The sequence below is a fragment of the Ambystoma mexicanum genome, chromosome 1q (genome assembly GCF_040938575.1).
Source record: "Ambystoma mexicanum isolate Mex_15411 chromosome 1q, UKY_AmexF1_1, whole genome shotgun sequence".
Lineage (NCBI taxonomy): Eukaryota > Metazoa > Chordata > Amphibia > Caudata > Ambystomatidae > Ambystoma > Ambystoma mexicanum.
In genome coordinates this window covers 89,082,591-89,101,876 of record NC_090922.1, presented here as the reverse complement: position 1 = coordinate 89,101,876, position 19,286 = coordinate 89,082,591, and the positions used below count along the sequence as shown (strand labels likewise).

At 42.7% G+C, this 19,286-nt stretch overlaps 1 protein-coding gene across 3 annotated transcripts in view; it reads left to right on the top strand.

The window, feature by feature from the left end:
- The window catches only part of CPNE7 (copine 7), a 1,149,025-nt gene that overhangs the window by 805,759 nt on the left and 323,980 nt on the right, over positions 1-19,286 (top strand). The window lies entirely within an intron of this gene.

The following is a 19,286-nucleotide window of genomic DNA, read 5'->3' as shown; positions in this document are numbered from 1 at the left end:
AGTTGTGCCATGTGCAGCGTGGTGGCACAATGAAGGCTTCTAAATTCGATGTGGGGGTAGAACTCAGTTTTCCAGTACATTATGTCTTGGCTAGCAATTGCTTCCGTATTGATTAATCAATTAACACGCCTTCAGTAATTTTCATCAACTAGAAAAGTAATTCGTTTTCCACTATGAAGATTTGAAGCACTTTGATGTATTCAAATTTGGTTCTATTTCGTATTATTACAGTCTTTGAGCCTTCATAGTATTACGATCTTTGAGCCTTCATAATTTTACGATCTTTGAGCCTTCATAGTATTACGATCTTTGAGCCTTCATGATAGTACGATCTTTGAGCCTTCATGGTACTACGATCTTTGAGCCTTCACAGTATTACAGTCTTTGAGGTCTTCATAGTATTACGATCTTTGAGCCTTCATGATATTATGATCTTTGAGCCTTCATGGTATTACGATCTTTGAGCCTTCATGATATTACGATTTTTGAGCCTTCATGGTATTACGATTTTTGAGCCTTCATGGTATTACGATCTTTAGACAAGACAAGACTGTATCAAATATTCTCAAAATAAATTAAAACGATTAATGTAGATCTATACAGTGAAATCAATAATATGAATTACTCAATGGATAAAAGAAAAATAGAGCATAGGCGAGCTTGAAAAGCCGATGAGTGTGGCAAACGGATGAGTGAGAAGGGCGAATGAATAAAGACGATTCTAGACAAGTATTAATGAATGTGGAGGATGAAAGCGGTTGACAGGTGCGTCTGGAAGACGGTTGAGTCCACAGAACTGATGTATAATACAAGCAAAACCAATGGGGATGACGGATGAGTATGTAAACCAATTGACTGTAGAAAGTGGTCCGAGTGTGTAAACCAATTGACTGTAGAAAGCGGGCCGAATATGGAGAACGGCTGTGTGTAGAGAATAGAGGAAGGTGGAGAATGGAAGAGCATGCAGACCGAAGGAGCTTGTTGAGCGAGGAGAGCATACAGAGCTGAAGAAAGTGGAGAACAGATGCGCGTAATGAGTAGAGAAAAGTAGAGGGTGAGAGGCCGGAAGTGGAGATCGACTGAGTACCAACGTGTGGAATGCACATAGAAGATGAACGCTGCTGACAGATGATTGTGGAGAGCGGATGACTGTGGAAGGCGTATGACTATGGAAGTCGGATGACTGTGGAGGGCGGATGACGGTAGAGGGCGAATGACTGCAGAAGGCGGATGACTGCAGAGGGCGGATGACTGTGGAGGGCAGTGAGTGTATAGAGCGAATGAATATGAAGAGCAAATAAAGGTGGTGGACAGATGAATGTGGAGAACACATGAATGTAGAATGCGGCTGAAAGAATATGGAGAACACATGAATGTAGAAAACAGTTGAGTGTACTGCGGGAAGAACATGGACCGCGGAGGGCTTAGGTTAGGGAACGGCTGAGTGTGGCTATCAGCTGAATCTGGCGAGCGACGGTGTGTAGCGAGCGGCTGAGTATGTCAAGTGACCGAGTGTGGTAAGCAGCTGAGTAGGGCGAGAGAACGGGTATGCGTCGAACGAACGAGAATAAGAGCGAGAGAACGAGTGTACTCAAAACAGATAAGTACATTGTACGAAGAGTGAATGGACCTGATGAATGCAGAACTGACGAGTGTTTGGCAGATGAGCCTCTGAAACGAATGAGGGCGTAACAGATGAGCCTGGGGAGCGGGTGAACGCACAAAACAAATGAATGAACGGACCAGAGCGCATGACTATGCTAGATGGAAGAGTATGCTATACGGATGAATTCGCAGAGCCGATGAAAAGTGCATAAGAGCAGATGAGAAACAAAACACATTGCACGGGCCGGACCCCTCTGAATTGCGTGATGTGCAGACTTTGATGTGGAACACAAGGAACTGTGGTAAGAGCATACTTCACTTCACACCCCACGCTTACTCTCTCCTTACACCACCACTCAAGTAGAACACAGAGATACTATGACACCATTCGGTATAACTGTTCTCATATCAACATCCGCCGCTCACTCCCCATCACTCTAAGTAAACATTGCTGGTTTCTCACCCCCAGCCAGGCGTTCTAGTCAGGCCTAACGCTGCCTCACCCGGACTGGATAACTCCTGCCAGACCGAACACATACCCCTGATTCCTCAACCACCACACCTATCGCTAGGAAGCAGCTACCACAGAAATTCCGCACCAGCTGCACACATACCTGGTGCGCACACGCACCTTTGACTCTCTCGAATCGCTCCACTGACCCGAACCTCGGTTCCCAAGGGCGTTCAACCTACCAGCGCCTTCAGACCATACCAATGGTATATAAGGCGCTATATAAATGCAAAATAACAATAACAATAACAATTTGAGCTTTCATAGTATTATGATTTTCGAGCCTGCACGTGTTTAAAGCAAAAGCTCTTCTTCAGCGCTCTGAAAAAGAAAGGCTAAGAGTTCAGTTCATACTAGTTTTTCCAAAAATTGCCTAACATTGTCAAACAATTAAAATTAGTAGCATATAAATTAATGCACATGCATGTTCATAAGAGAAAGTTGTATTAATGTCCCGAAGGTAAATAAAAACAAATTATGCAATTTCATAAATTAAAAAGGCCCATATAAAAAACATAATCACTTGCAAATATTTTGAAAAATGAAGGGAAAAGCAAAATCAGGATGAAAAAGAAACAAATAGTATTGATTAGTACATTAGTATTTTTAATCTGATAAATTTCTGATTTCATTGCTTTGAGAGTGCTCAAAATATTGCCTTTTTATAATTATTATTGTCATTCAGATAACCGATTCTACACCCCGTCTTTGCAAGAGTCCCGGAAAGGATAAGGGGCTGGGGGTTGGGTGATGCAGGGAGGCGAAGACAATATGACCTAAGGTTTTCCCAAAGATTGATGGGATTGCATCTTTTGATCACTAATACGTCAGAATAGTCTGGTTTTCATTACTTTACTGGTAGAAAAATACATTTAGACCAGGGATGCCACTAGTATTCTACTAAGGTGACTAACTGTCGTGATTGTCGTGCACATTAATGTCTCTGGGTAAATCTATTGATCACCTTACATTTGAAATGTTCTTCATGCCGTTGAGGAAATGGTCTATTCCATTGTATCTGGATATCCCTTTAAGAAAAGAAACTCGAAGGTAGTTTCACCCATGGGCTAGTTTGCTGATATTGTACTATCAGTTAAAAATACATTCAATGACTAGCCTTATGTCTTCATGCCGTTCATAGCACAATACACTTTGATATTTCCAAACCCAGGCTGCTGTGTATTTTAGTACACGTTCATGCAGATTCCGTGTTCTTTTTGTTCGAAAATGATATGTTTCAATGTAAATTCTGTGACCATCTATGTTAGCACGAGTGTAAAGTGGGTTTCTCCCATGAAAACAAAAGTAAAAGGAAATGTTCTATTCATTAGGGTGCAGAATTGGTTATCGGAATTACAATACTAATCATAAAAAGGCAATATTTTAAGCATTATCAAGACAATGAATGAAATCAGAATTGTATCCGAATAAAAATATTAATGCACTAATCGATAATCTTTGTTTTTTAACCCGTTTTCCCTTTTCCCTTAATTATTGTTATTTTTTAAAAATGTGATTATGTTTATGCCCGCCTTTTTAATTTGTCAAATTACATCATTTGTTTTTATTTACCTTCGGGACATTCATATAATTTTCGCTTATGAACATGCATGTGCATGAATTTATATGCTTCTAATTTTAAGTGTGTGACGATTTAAGGCAATTTTTGGAAAAACTTGTACGGACTGAACTTTTAGCCTTTTTTTTGAGAGCCGTGAAGAAGCGCTTTTTCTTAAAAAATGTGCAGGCTCGAAGATCATAAAGACTATGAAGGCTGAAAGATCATAATACTATGAAGGCAGGGGTAGAAATTGCAAAAATGTGATGGGGATCCCACAAGGGCCGGGTTGGGGGTGGAGTTTGGAGGAGGGGTAGAGTTCTGAGGAGGCGGAGTTCAAGGGGGGAGGAGGCGCTGGCAGTTGAACTCCAATCAAAGGATGTTCGAAATAGTTAAAAAATTTAGCAATTTGTTTCATGGCTTGAAAAGTACACAAACCATAGTAAGATACGCACACAAATATATAAATATATCTTACTATGACTTGTGTTCTTTTTAAGACATCTTCTCAAGACTACAACTACCAGAATCTATTTGGAAAAAGGCAATTATCACCGAACCCCCAGCTTTGCAGGCTCGATAATGTAATTCTATGTCTGCAAAGTGCGCTTGCTCAGAGCAATTTACATTACCGACCCTGCAAAGCTGGGGGTTTGGTGATCATTGTGTTTTCCAAATTGTTTTCTCCTATGTGTGCACAGTGTGCTTTCTGCTCTGTCACTGGGTCTGTGGAATAAGAAAAATACAATATTAAGGCTTTTACACCATGCAAAGGAAAATACACTGACACAGGCTTGTAAAGATTCCCAGAATCTTTATTACAAAAACTGAACAGTATTGAACAAAGTACACAAATAGCTATTTGGCTGTCAATACATCACAGAGACCACCAGCAGGGTTCAATGTGAGCAGTGAGCAGAATTTGCTAGCTGGACATCAGCGTATTTATACAGTTTGTTATAATGATAAATTGTAGAGAGTTACCATCTAACTGGCTGCGCTTTATCACCGTTAATAAACCACTTGTTGTGTTTAGTATGGTGAAGTAGACAGGGAGCTCGTCACAAAGAAGTTCAACTGATTTTTAATTCAAAGAAAAAAATATTATTGACACATTAAATGATTCAAGTGTTGTTATAATGATTTCCAGCCTCTTACAAGTTAATTATACACTGGGCTAGGGTCGCGCCAGGTTCGTTTCCTAATTTACATATCTCATGCATGCGGTTTACTCTTAAATACATTTACTAACACACACTATTATTCTTTAATTTAACATTACACTCTTTACATATTGCTTTAATACAGATCAAACAAATGTTTTGCATGTCGTAATAGGATAGCATTATTGTTCTCGTATACTTGTAGGTTAACATCGCTAATTCAAGTAATCCCCTGATCCCGAGGTCAACGAAGGACAAGGTCTACATGACCCTAACATGTAGCCTGAAGGCAGGTTGGACATTATCTCCCCTACAGAGGTTGGAGAGGTTAAAGCAAGAACAAGAGCACACGAGACGGCCATTTTAGACTACAGGGTGACTTTGCATGAATAACTAAAATGGCGGTTCTAACCTAAAATGGAGGCTCGATTCACTTGAGGTCACGACCTTGTAATACGGATTTCCTCTCAAAGCGACTGGGCATAGGCCAACATATAAAATGAGGACGAAACAATATTATATCAGTTCTAACAAACCCTCCTTTTGGCCTGTGCCAAGCGCTAAACTACCTTCAATCACTTTGCAACTAACTCCATATTTCAACATCTAAACATCCCGAATCATTGTCTGACATATCTATTGCCATTAGATCAGACACCATAGTTTCTTTTAACACATACTCTTTGGAAACCTTCTCTGGGGCATATATTTTATGCTCTAATACACTTGTTGCTTGCGCGCAACATCCCCCTAAAACTGAGCATATACCAGGGAGACACTGTATACAACAGCAAAGAAACAGAAAACTTCCCAAGACAATCAGCAGGGCCGAAAATAACTTCCATCCCCATGACCGTAGGAGGTTCCAAAACCATGCACTAAGTTCCCAGTTTCCCTCAGGAACATGTACTTCTGAACTAAGAACATGTAGATTTTGGATAGCCCTAAAGATCGTTGGAGAGGAGTCTGGTACGTAAACGCAGCAAGCGGACCCCACTAATTTACATACTCCTCCATGCTGGGCCAGAATGACATCTAATGCCATCCGGTTCTGAAGAGCCACTAACCTTATCGCTTTCTGTTCTAACGTCATATTATAGAGTATGTCAGTGGTCCGGGTGATGGTTCTCTCCAATACTCTCGCTAGTCCCCTGATATCTTCTGAATTCGTAATTTGCCCAGAAAATGGCACAAAGGATTTCATGATGTCTCCTAGAGTTTGCGCTGGAGTATCCCCTTTCACACCTCGTCGTGGACGAGTTTTCGAAATCTCTGCAGTACTTGCAATAAATACCCCAAGTAGTAGAATCCCTAAATAGCAGGTTCTTTGCCAATCCCTGGGCAACCATGGAAATGCCACATCACCGCAAACAAAATAGACAGGTTCACCTACGTACAGAGGTCTGTTCTCACTAGTCAAATTCGCAACGTTGGCACACTTTCTAAAATTACCCATTGACTGTGTTCCATTCCTCTGTATGCAGAAGGATACTGAATCGGGGCTATGGTTAACAGAATAAGATGGAGGCGTGGCATCCTTATTGCCTATAGGAGCCATTTTTAAAGAGATTAATGACTGAAAAGGATGAGACAATCTATCAGAGGGCCTAACAGAAGCAACGTTTGGCTTACTCCTATTTGCAAAAAGCGAGAATCCCAGGGGCATCAAAACATGTTTTTCAAAACTATTTAAATTTGTACCATCAAAGTTCCCTGAGATGCTGTCATTCCATCGGCCAAAGAATAGTGCTCTAAGAGAAGCGTAACAGGCAGTTGTCAAAGGTAAAGGATGAATATACCAATCTAGCCCCTTATCCCCATGTTGCGGTAGATGTGAACAGATCCAGCAATTGGTTCTATTTAAAATTGCATGAGTGGCATTCATAATTAACAAAAGGGTATTATTCTGATAGTTCCGTCTATGCGAAGAATCTCTAGGCGATAAAGTATGCAATTGCACGGAAGGAGTGGGGATAACAGATACATTTTCAATAGGTAAAAAGTCCTCTAGCGGATATGCTTCCTCCAGATATCATAACCCAAAACCAACAGTTAATAAAAATCCAGTAATTATCACAAAAAGGCAACAATACACTTTGGGGGCCCCCTTACATGCTTGATTATTGTCTCTGCTAGTCACATATTTATCTAAAAGTTCGGTACGAGAGGTAGCGGGTGCAGGCATTGTAGTCTTCAACCGAAAAAACACCACCTGTTCGTTTGCTGGCGACTCAAGTCACGCATCTTCTTAATGGCTTTCCCACAACCCTCAACCAACAGAATCCTTCCGTACAATCGGGCCAAAAAGACAAGCCCTCAAATGATTTTCTCAATCGCACAGTCAGACCGTGCTGTACGTCTATTTCCTCGGACGCAAATTATATTTCACAGTTTCGAGTGAGGACAAAGTGTCGTCACTTCCTCCTGGTAGTGGCGAATGAACGGAAATGGGGTCAGAAAAGGATTGATCCGGAAGTTCCACTGTTGGGGAGTGCGGAGACAAGATGGCCGTTTTGTCTGGCCTTGCGGATTCTGGAGCGGTCTCCGATTCTCCCTTGTTGGTTATTGCTGTTTCAGGCACGCTAGCTACAGCAGTGGGAAGGGATTATGTATCTTATGTATCTTATGGCACGGGCTGTGGGATCTGTTTGGTGTGCGTTGCATGGATCCAGTTCTTACGACCCGCTACCCGCACAGCAGTCTGAGTGACTAGCAGGACTTGGTAGGGACCCCTCCACCGAGGTGCAAGGCAAGACGATCTCTCAAAAACCTTTGTGAGGATCCAGTCCCCCGAAAAACACACACCGACTATTGCTACTCGGTAACCCTCTGCTGCACTGCTAGCGGGACCTAGTCCCAAGTGGTGGTTATACCTTGTATATGCTAAAGACGCCAAGCTAGGAGTGTTAGGTATACAAGGGTTTAGGTCAAAGTAATTATTGCCAAATTATAGTTAATTTTGTCTAATATTCAGAAGGCAAACAGTATGTGTGGGGCACTGTCAATCTGTAAATCTACAGGCAAGAATACATCAGGCTGAGAGTAGACAGATATAAAGTAGACCCAGTAAGCAATATAACAAAACATAATCAATTTAATATGTAGCACACTACTGCATTGGAGTGTGTTAACACTAATTGCATTCACAGGTCGGTTTGTACAGGTCCATTAGTAATTCAAAAGCAAAGGACAAAATTTAAATTTGAGCTGAACAAAAAACTCAAACAGAACCTGTTTAATTAAGAAAAGAGTACATATATGTAGTGTACATTTACACGGTACCAATGGTAAGGTAATTCATATGCAGAGTAGACACCACCATGCTGTTGCCCTGCTACTGAGCAGTTACATTCACTCTGCTCAGGGTTCCTAAAGACACTCCTATTGGGTAATTAGTGCCTAAGCGTTTCGGATTAATGATAATCCCTCTTCGGGGCATGACGTGTTTTAGTTTCATCAAAGTTTAGTTCCAATTCCTACAAAGTATAAGAATGCACTAATTAGGTCTAGTGCGAATTTGGAGGACTCTATCATTAACTCACATAAATGGAAGAACACTGACCTGCTCTTCTTGAGAAGCAGAATCGAATCATAATCACCTGTATGGTTGAAATAACATAAAATGCAACTTGTAAAAGTTTGTCCCTATGCATGAAGCCATGCTAAGAAATACTCATACTGTAATCTGTGGTAACTCACCCAGTCACAAGACCGCAGTGTCTCGCCGGGTGCAAGAGTAGTCCCAGGTTGGAATTCCGGGAATGGGTAACTGGAGGCATGGAAAAGAATCTGGGTTACTATCAGCTCCAGGTATACAATTATGCATTCTATGAGCATGGTAGAAGAAAAACTCCACGGGTTCCAAAGGTGTTGTTAGTGCGAGAAATCTACATTTGCCAAAGCTTAAGGCGAGTCAGCTCAGAGATTCAGTGGCCCCAGTATAGGACATTAGCTATAATTCCTGAACAAAGTGCTATAGAGAGATAGAGGCTATTCACTGTGATAACACAGCGCTCGTGCTCATCGACTGTCAGAAAGCATTAGGATCATGGTTACTTACATTGAGCGGATTGCCCACGATACGGCAGAACAAAAGAGCAGATGCTCACACTGGCGCGCTGCACGGCACTCCCAAGCTAAATGAGTTGCCATAGGAAAGGCGCGCAGACGCGTCCCCACGCGGGGCGCCATCTTTGTGTGGGACAACACGTCCCTGGTAGAATTCAGCTTGAATCAAGCATCAAACTTTGTAATAAGGTGCCGCTCAGCCGTAGGTAAATGGTGGCGCAGTGAAGATGGGAGAAATTGGTAAAATTAGTCAGACAACTTGAAAGTTGTATGCACAGAGTACGCCGTGTCGCGCATGCGCGATACGTGTTGTGTTGCTAGGGATGCGTGAGGGTCTGCATTGCGCTCATATTCTCTTGCAGTCTACAGATATCCCGGGCTGGGGCTGACGAGGGGATACCTCGACCGATGTGCGTGCGGGCGTACTGAAGTAAGCAAAGTGCTCACATTCCGCAGTTGAACTGCATAGTGAACAGAATCATTACCTAAAACTTAAAGAAGGAAACTTTCATAACAAATGGGCGAGTACGGGCGCAAATCTCCTAAGGTGTTTGGAGTGCAGGGGCATAGCGGCAGTGGGGAGCTCCCGGGTGCTCCTGCCCCCCGCAGAATTACCAATGAATAACAGACCTCACAAGTGGGACAGGCAAAGGCATCCTGCCAAGACCTATCCTCCGTGAATGTTATTCAAGTCTTCACTTGATAATCAGATGGAATTCAACTAAGCTCTGCACTCTGGTGAATGTGGGTTAATGAGCCTCATTTGGGTCACTGTCCTCTATTAGTGTCACATTGAGGATATATTTGGGTTCTCGGCTCAAGGGCCGTGCACAATCTCATGTTGATTCAAATCAGATAACAATTTACTGAAGTAACAAAATATATACGTTCCCAATGCCCATCCAGTTCATACTCAGTATGTCCACAGTCTCTTATAAACAATACTCCGGTATTTACAACAGTATAGACTGTATAGACAGACCTTTTAGCTGGCATAACACTGTTAAAACACTGCTAAAACACTATTACCAGCACATGGTAAGATCCACATGGAAATCAGAGGAAACATATTAGGTCGAATTCACAGTTCATGCCTCTCGGGCTGAGGCAGTCCAACAGGTCAATCCAAAACATTTCCCTCTGGAGTAGTCTCTTTTGTACATCACTGGAGGAACATCTCTGAAAACACAGAATACCAGAGACAGTCAGCATCCTTACGGCACAAATTTCGAGAACGTGGATACAACTCCACTACACTATCTCAAATTGAGGAGAGAGTGGCTACTATTGAAAGGGACTCCTTACTCACACCTAAGAACACCAAGAAAGACGGCTCTATGGTATATGTCACCACATACTCAGCCCAAAGTCAGAAAATTAGGAACATAATCCAAAGGAACTGGCCCATGTTGCAAATGGACCCACAGACACAGCCACTATTTCAAAATCTTCCTATCTTTGCCTACAGAAATAGCAATGCTTTAAGGAACAGCTTGGTTAGAGCAGATTTGCCCACGATCCAGGGGGCACTAACTAAATACAAGGGAACCCAACCATGCCACAACTGCCAGCATTGCAGTAACATCATACCAGGCAATATAATCTCCCATCCCCACACAGGCAAACCCATCTCACTCAAACATTCGTGCACCTGTGATTCAACTAATGTAGTCTACGCTCTTAAGTGTCCCTGTGGCTACTATTATGTGGGGATTACCATAAGGAAGGCAAAGTTGCGTTGGACGGAACACAAGTCCAACATTCAAACTAAAAGTCTTAGATCACCTGTGGCAACACATTTCCAGGATGCAAGGCATTCGATTGCTCAACTAAAATGCATGATCCTAGAACAAGTGAAAATGGGTCCAAGAGGGGGTGATGTACAAAAGAGACTACTCCAGAGGGACATTTTTTGGATTGACCTGTTGGACTACCTCAGCCCGAGAGGCATGAACTGTGAATTCGACCTAATGTGTTTCCTCTGATTTCCATGTGGATCTTACCATGTGCTGGTAATAGTGTTTTTAGCAGTGTTTTAACAGTGTTATGCCAGCTAAAAGGTCTATCTATACAGTCTATACTGTTGTAAATACCGGAGTATTGTTTATAAGAGACTGTGGACATACTGAGTATGAACTGGATGGGCATTGGGAACGTATATTTTGTTACTTCAGTAAATTGTTATCTGATTTGAATCAACATGAGATTGTGCACGGCCCTTGAGCTGGGAGCCCAAATATATCCTCAATGTGACACTAATAGAGGACAGTGACCCAAGTGAGGCTCATTAACCCACATTCACCAGAGTGCAGAGCTTAGTTGAATTCCATCTGATTATCAAGTGAAGATTTGAATAACATTCACAGAGGATAGGTCTTGGCAGGATGCCTTTGCCTGTCCCACTTGTGAGGTCTGTTATTCATTGGTAATTCTGCGGGGGGCAGGGGCACCCGGCAGCTCCCCGCTGCCGCTTTGCCCCTCCCCCCGCACTCCAAACACCTTAGGAGATTCGCACCCGTACTCGCCCATTTGTTATGAAAGTTTCCTTCTTTAAGTTTTAGGTAATGATTCTGTTCACTATGCAGTTCAACTGCGGCATGTGAGCACTTTGCTTACTTCAGTACGCCCGCACGCACATCGGTCGAGGTATCCCCTCGTCAGCCCCGGGCCGGGATATCTGTAGACTGCAAGAGAATATGAGCGCAACGCAGACCCACACGCGTCCCTAGCAACAGAACACGTATCGCGCATGCGCGACACGGCGTACTCTGCACATACAACTTTCAAGTTGTCTGACTAATTTTACCAATTTCTCCCATCTTCACCGCGCCACTGTTTACCTACGGCTGAGCGGCACCTTATTACAAAGTTTGATGCTTGATTCAAGCTAAATTCTACCAGGGACGTGTTGTCCCACACAAAGATGGCGCCCCGCTCGTGGACGCGTCTGCGCGCCGCTCCTTTGGCAACTCATTTAGCTTGGGAGTGCCGTGCAGCGCGCCAGTGTGAGCATTTGCTCTTTTGTTCTGGCGTATCGTGGGCAATCCGCTCAATGTAAGTAACCATGATCCTAATGCTTTCTGACAGTCGATGAGCACGAGCGCTGTGTTATCACTATGTAAGCCTCTATCTCTCTATAGTACTTTGTTCAGGAATTATAGCTAATGTCCTATACTGGGGCCACTGAATCTCTGAGCTGACTCGCCTTAAACTTTGGCAAATGTAGATTTCTCACACTAACAACACCTTTGGAACCCGTGGAGTTTTTCTTCTACCATGCTCATAGAATGCATAATTGTATGCCTGGAGCTGATAGTAACCCAGATTCTTTTCCATGCCTCCAGTTACTCATTCCCGGAATTCCAACCTGGGACTACTCTTGAACCCGGCGAGACACTGCGGTCCTGTGACTGGGTGAGTTACCACAGATTACAGTATGAGTACTTCTTAGCATGGCTTCATGCATAGGGACACACTTTTACAAGTTGCATTTTATGTTATTTCAACCATACAGGTGATTATGATTCGATTCTGCTTCTCAAGAAGAGCAGGTCAGTGTTCTTCCATTTATGTGCGTTAAATGATAGAGTCCTCCAAATTCGCTCTAGACCTAATTAGTGCATTCTTATACTTTGTAGGAATTGGAACTAAACTTTGATGAAACTAAAACACGTCCTGCCCTGAAGATGGATTCTCATTAATCCGAAACGCGTAGGCACTGATTACCCAATAGGAGGGTCTTTAGGAACCCTGAGCAGAGTGAATGTAACTGCTCAGTAGCAGGGCAACACCATGGTGGTGTCTACTCTGCATATGAATTACCTTACCATTGGTACTGTGTAAATGTACACTACATATATGTGCTCTTTTCTTAATTAAACAGGTTCTGTTTGAGTTTTTAGTTCTGCTCAAATTTAAATTTTATCCTCTGCTTTTGAATTACTAATGGACCTGTACAAACCGACCTGTGAATGCAATTAGTGTTAACACACTCCAATGCAGTAGTGTGCTACATATTAAATTGATTATGTTTTGTTATATTGCTTACTGGGTCTACTTTATATCTGTCTACTCTCAGCCTGATGTATTCTTGCCTGTAGATTTACAGATTGACAATGCCCCACACATACTGTTTGCCTTCTGAATATTAGACAAAATTAACTATAATTTGGCAACAATTACTTTGACCTCAACCCTTGTATACCTAACACTCCTAGCTTGGAGTCTTTAGCATATACAAGGTATAACCACCACTTGGGAATAGGTCCCGCTAGGAGTGCAGCAGAGGGTTACCGACTAGCAATAGTCGGTGTGTGTTTTTCTGCTTTAGTTTTTCTGAACCTCGAGTGGCCTCGAGTTTCTCCCTCCTGCACCTGAAATACAACGTATTGTAATTATATAAACTATTGAAGACCTGTTTTGGTTACTTATTTTCATATTGAATTCTTTTTTCTATTTGGAGTGCCTCCCAACCCAGCTTTCTTCTCCTGATCCAGTCCCCCGGTCATAGACTGTGACCGGGACCCTCGTAACGTACAGGTAATGCCTCTCGCACCTGGTGATAAATTGAAAACAGATTTTTAGTCAACTGGTTACAGTAATCTGAAAGAAGCACATTTTCTGTATCCCGTAATGAATTACTTTTTGGCAAACCCCAAATATTAGCAGGTCTCCCCATTACCACCTCAAAGGGAGAGAGCCCAGTCTTAGTTTGAGTGGTTGTTCTCATCGACAGTAACACGATCGGTAAGGGGTCCGGCCATTTTAGCTTGGTGCCAGCACCCGTTTTAGCGAGTTTGTTCTTTATAATGCCCTTATGCCTTTCCACTAACCCGGCACTTTGGGCATGTCTGGCCGAATGGAACCGTTAATCAATCTGTAATCCTTTGCAAATTTGTAGGATTACAGTAGCGATAAAGTGTGGCCCATTATCCGACCAGATGACTCTCGGCAGCCCGAACCTAGGAAAAAACTCTTTCAACAGAGTTTTTGCCGTGGTTATGGCCGTTGCATCTCTAACCGGGAAGGCCTCAACCCACTTACTAAAGGCACAAATGACAACCAACACATATTTAAGATTGTTACAACGTTCCATTTTAATAAAATCAAAGTGAATAACCTCAGACGGGACAGAAGGTGGAGCGAAACTTCCTCTAGGAGTCGAGGTACCTTTTCCTACATTGTGCTGCAAGCAGACCATGCACCCTTGGACAAAACGCTCAGCAGTTTTGAAAATCTTATCATTGGCCCATACACTGTGTAGCATTTTAGTCAATTTAAGCGCACAAACCTGTGTCGGACCATGAGCCATAATAACCATCATTGTAATGTAGGCGTCAGGGAGTAACCATTTTCCTTCAATATTGTCCACCCAACACCCATCATCATCCAGTCTCCCTGCACCCTCGATCCATCTCATAGTTTCCTCTATGGTAGCATCTGCTTGAATGTCTTTTACAGCATCGATATTTTCACCCAAAGTGCAAATATTTACAGTTTCTCTTACAGCATACATTTCTGAACTGGAATCAGTAGCAGTTTGTTTAGCTATCTGATCAGCGAAAGCATTCCCTTTTCCTACATCATCTGTAACCTTTTGCTGAAAGTAATCGTACTATTAAAGTGCCATGCTGAATTTTCGTTCCGTGAGAGGTCAAGAAACCTCGTTCTTTCCAAAGTCTGCCGAAGTTGTGAACCACCCCAAAAGCATACTGACTATCGGTATATGTATTTACTGTAAGCCCTTCAGAAAGTTCACAAGCTCGAGTTAACGCTATAATTTCTGCGGCCTGTGCAGAATTATGCATAATTCTTTTGGTTTCCACAATCGTGTTTAAGGTAGTGACAGCATAAGCAGCCGTGGATGTACCGTTCGGAAGTTTAAAACAAGAGCCATCACAAAATAGCTCTCCTTGTGGGCTATTCAAAGGCGTGTCTTTCAGATCAATTCTGCCTTTAGTCTCTTGTTCTGTCACATAAAGGCAATCGTGTGACGTTTCGTCACCATCAACAGTGTCTTGCGGGGCAGGTAAAAGTTCAGCCGGATTTAATACACAACACCTCTGGATTTGAATGTGGGGGGCAAACAAGATTAGTTCATATCTTGTCAATCGTGCAGAAGTGAGGTGTTGCGTTTGAGTTCTATTCAATAAAATATCTACAGAGTGAGGTACCATTAGGGTTAACGCATGACCCAGGATCATTCCCTCACTCTGTTTTACAGACACAGCAGCAGCAGCAACAGCTCTCAAACATCTCGGCAAAGCGCATGCAACAGGATCAAGGGTGGATGAGAAATAGCCGCATGGCCTATTCTTCCCTTCATGTTCCTGCGTTAACACAGCCAAAGCACATCCATCACGTTCATGCACATATAACACAAAGGCCTTGTCATAATTCCGAGTTCCTAAAACCGGCGCTGAACACAGCGCGGATTTGAGCAAATCAAATGCTGTCTGGTGTTCCAAAGTCCATGGCAATGGCAAAGAAATGCCCTTCTTTGTCAAAGCCAGCATTGGTTTAATCGTTAACGAAAAGTTAGGGATCCACAATCTACAGTAAGAAGCCATACCTATCAGGGCTCTAACTTCCTTCTGCGTATTTGGGACAGACATGCCAGAAATAGTCTTTATTCGTTCAGGTGTCAACCGTCTTCACTCCTTTGGCAGGAGATAGCCTAAATAGGCGACCTCCTGACAACAATTTTGGAATTTTTTAAGTGAAGTTTTGTGGCCGTGTTTCGCTAGATGACAAAGCAACAACACGGTGCCTTCTTTACAGGCGCTCTCAGAATCAGCAGCCAAGAGGAGATCATCTACATACTGTAGTAATGTGCAAGTAGTAGGCAACTCGAGAGTATCGAGCTGCTCTTTCAATGTCCTACTATAAATACTTGGACTCTCAGTGTACCCTTGTGGTACACGAGTGAATGTGAATGAGCGTCCACCTAGGGTAAACGCGAACAAATACTTGATATCCTTGTGTATAGGAATACTAAAAAACGCGTTTTTAAGATGAACAACGCTAAAATGAGTGGCAGAAGCCGGAATCATGGTTAGTATCGTTGTAACATCAGGTACAATAGGAAATTGAGGAGCCACAATTTTGTTAATAGCACGTAAATCAATTATAAAATGAAAGGGAATCACATTATCACCTTTTTTGTATACTGGCAAAATGGGGCTGTTACATAGGCTACCCGTAATTTCCTCAATTACTCCACGATGTACAAAATCAGAAACTATACATTTCAAAGCCTGCTCGCCTTCAACTGAGATCTTATATTGCGGGATGCGAGGCAATTTTATTCCATGTTTCAAAACAATTTTAACAGGTTCAATTTGAAGAATGCCCACATCATTATCATCAATTGCCCATAAGCATTCTGGAACGTTACTGAATTCTGGCGGTAAAGGTCGAGTCAAAAACTGAGAGGCGAGTGATTGCTGAGGTGAAATTGTTAACCGAACTCCGTCCGGAGAACAATGTATTACTGCATGCAATGCCTTCAACAAATTTAGCCCCAGCAAGTTCTCCCCACAGTTTGTGGTAAGTAGAAATGGACACTGTTCCGTGAAGGGACCCAGTGTTATCGGTACCGGCAAAGAGACCGGACAAACTACAGGTGTGCCTGAAAACCCTACGGAAACGTTGGACTGCTCTGACAGGGGAATATTTGGAACCCTTGAATGATCAAGGGAACATTTCTGTGCTCCCGTATCTACTAAAAATAGATGCTTCCTATTTCCCATCGCCATCTCAACGTAGGGGCGTTTCTGATGAACGGGAATAGGCGTTGGTTCCAAATCCTGCTTCGGGCAATCCTAGCGAAACAGAATATATCAAAAGGAAGCTCTTCAGAGAGGTACGCGGCAGAAGGGTGATCAAAAATGTTTCTATTATCCACATTTGAATCTTGCTTATCTTGCAAAGGAGGTTGCTGTGATTCTGGTGCAAACTGACCTCTGCCAGGGCCCCCTGCACCTGGGCAACCTCTGGATTCTCTACCCATGTTCCCAAATGACTTTTGCTGCAAGGTCGGACATTATGCATGCCAGTGGCCTTCCTGTCGACAATAGGCACACTGGTTAATGGTTACCGGAGCCAAGGGCGCACTTCCCTGTGGAATGTACTGACCTCTAAATTGATTACCCCCTCTAGGGCTTCTAACAATCTGTTGTAATAAGACTTTTGTTTTCAGGTCACCCTTTTTTTTCTCAAGTTTTTACTTTTCAGTATTTACACGATTTTCATAATACTGATCCATATGCAGTACTTCTGATTGAGACTTCCCCCGCCAAGCGCTTTCAGAAGACATAATCTGTAACTGGATGTCAGGCAGCAATCCACGTACAAATTTGTCGACAAACAGCCTTTTCCCTGTCTCTGTGCCTAAGTCTTGTCCACTGAAATCTGAAAATACCTGCTCGAACCGATTGAAGAAATCGGTAGCACCCTCAGACTTTCCTTGGACATAGGCCGTAAGCTTGTCCCAAATGATTCTTTTTTCAGGAACTATAGTTTTCAATTTTACAATAATTCTATCAGGCAAGGTTAATATTACTTGAGGCGGTTGTTCGCCAGCTGGTCTTTCTCTATCTAGCCTAACCATGTTATCCCATGTATCTCCCAACCCAGGTATATCATCTATAGTCCTAATCTGTTTCCACAAATCGACTGGCAAGAGTACGGGAAATAATAAATCAATATCACTTAAGGTGAATACCGACGACTGTAAGACTGACTCTATTTCATTATAGAACCGGTCGGATTCTTTCTTACATTGGGAATAGATTGCTTTATGGTGTTCACTTCCTGTCTTGAAAACGGGACGTGAACAAACTGCGATACGTAATGTGCAGGAATTTCTCCCGCGACTATTCCTCGTGCAGCATTGGCCGCAATCTCAACTTTCGGGACAAATGTTGGAGGGACCTCTCTCATAGGCAACTGAGAAGTAGGCAGCTCCGAACGCTTACTAAGCAACAGAGCCAGATCAAGCGCTAAGGCAGTCAAAGAAGTATCAACCAAAAAAGCTCTCTTATAAACACTCAACAATTCTGTGGGACAACAAATCTTTCTATTTACGCACTCGTTCTGCAGGTACTCTACCATCACCTGTATCACCTTCTTTTGCATTTCTAACGTATACTGACTATATGTGTCATATACTTCATCTGGAGTTATCGACATATCCGAAATCCATCTTATCGCATCCTTTATACAAACTTGCGCTTCCTCATCTTTTAATTCACGGCGAGGAGAAAACCGTTTCTGTAAGTACATAATACCTAAACTACCACCATCTGCTTCCTCGTTCTGTAACCCTTCCAACTCCTTCCTATACTCAAAAATCCTCTCAACATGCTCATATACCTTCTCCGTAGTATCTCTGGACAATGCTAAGGCGTTCAAATCCTGTAACCCCTGTGGGAAATCTAAATCGTTTAATCCATTCCACATTATACTCAAATGAGTCCCTAATCCTTCAATAAAAACATTTTTCTCAGAAATACCTTTTAAATTTTCGAGTGTGGAAAAAACATCAGCTTGTTCACCCTTCTCCATGGAATGTTTAGCCCAAGCAATTAATTCATTCTTTTTGTCTGGGGACACAGTATTACGAGTCACAACCCTTGGTCTCGCTCCCTGGTCTACTACAAGCGATGCAGAATCACTTGGAAGAGGTGGAGGCAAGGGGGCAGACAAAGGAGCGACGGCTGGAAGAACAACAGGAAAAACAACAGGGAGGACCGGAGGAACTATAGGAGGAGGAATAACAACGGGAAGGGGCAAAGCGCCAGGAGGAGGGACATACAGAGGTGGCGCGGAGTCACCAGGCCTTTGTTTATGCAAAAGTTTATTAATCAATTCATCTGACGTATGAAAATCTTTTGAAGGGTAGATTTTCTGAATGCCTAATTGAAACGCACTGTCCGTGTTCCTAACTGACTCCAATTGTTTATTTTGGTCATATAACCGTGCTTTTTCGACACTTGTCATATGTCTACGCATATGTTTCTCTCCACTCTTTTGTTGCTGCAAAGCTTCTGTTTTCCAACTGTGCAATGCGTCAAATGCTGCAGGTGTAGCCTTTTTCTTTACTAATACAGACTCTAGATATTCTATACGAGGGATTTCAAAACTACCATTGGTTGGCCACCGAAGATTAGAATGATGTCTGGTCTGTCTGTGCCAAATGTCATTAAATGCTATACTACCAAAGCCTTTCTTACAGTACATAGTACATGCTGGCGACCCCTCCTGTGGTGCGGGACGGCTATCATCCAAAGATTGTCTGTCGCTGCGGAATAATGCCCTAAAGCAGGCAGACCATTTCCCAGGCATATCAATGTTCTGGTGTTACATGGTCAAGTAATTG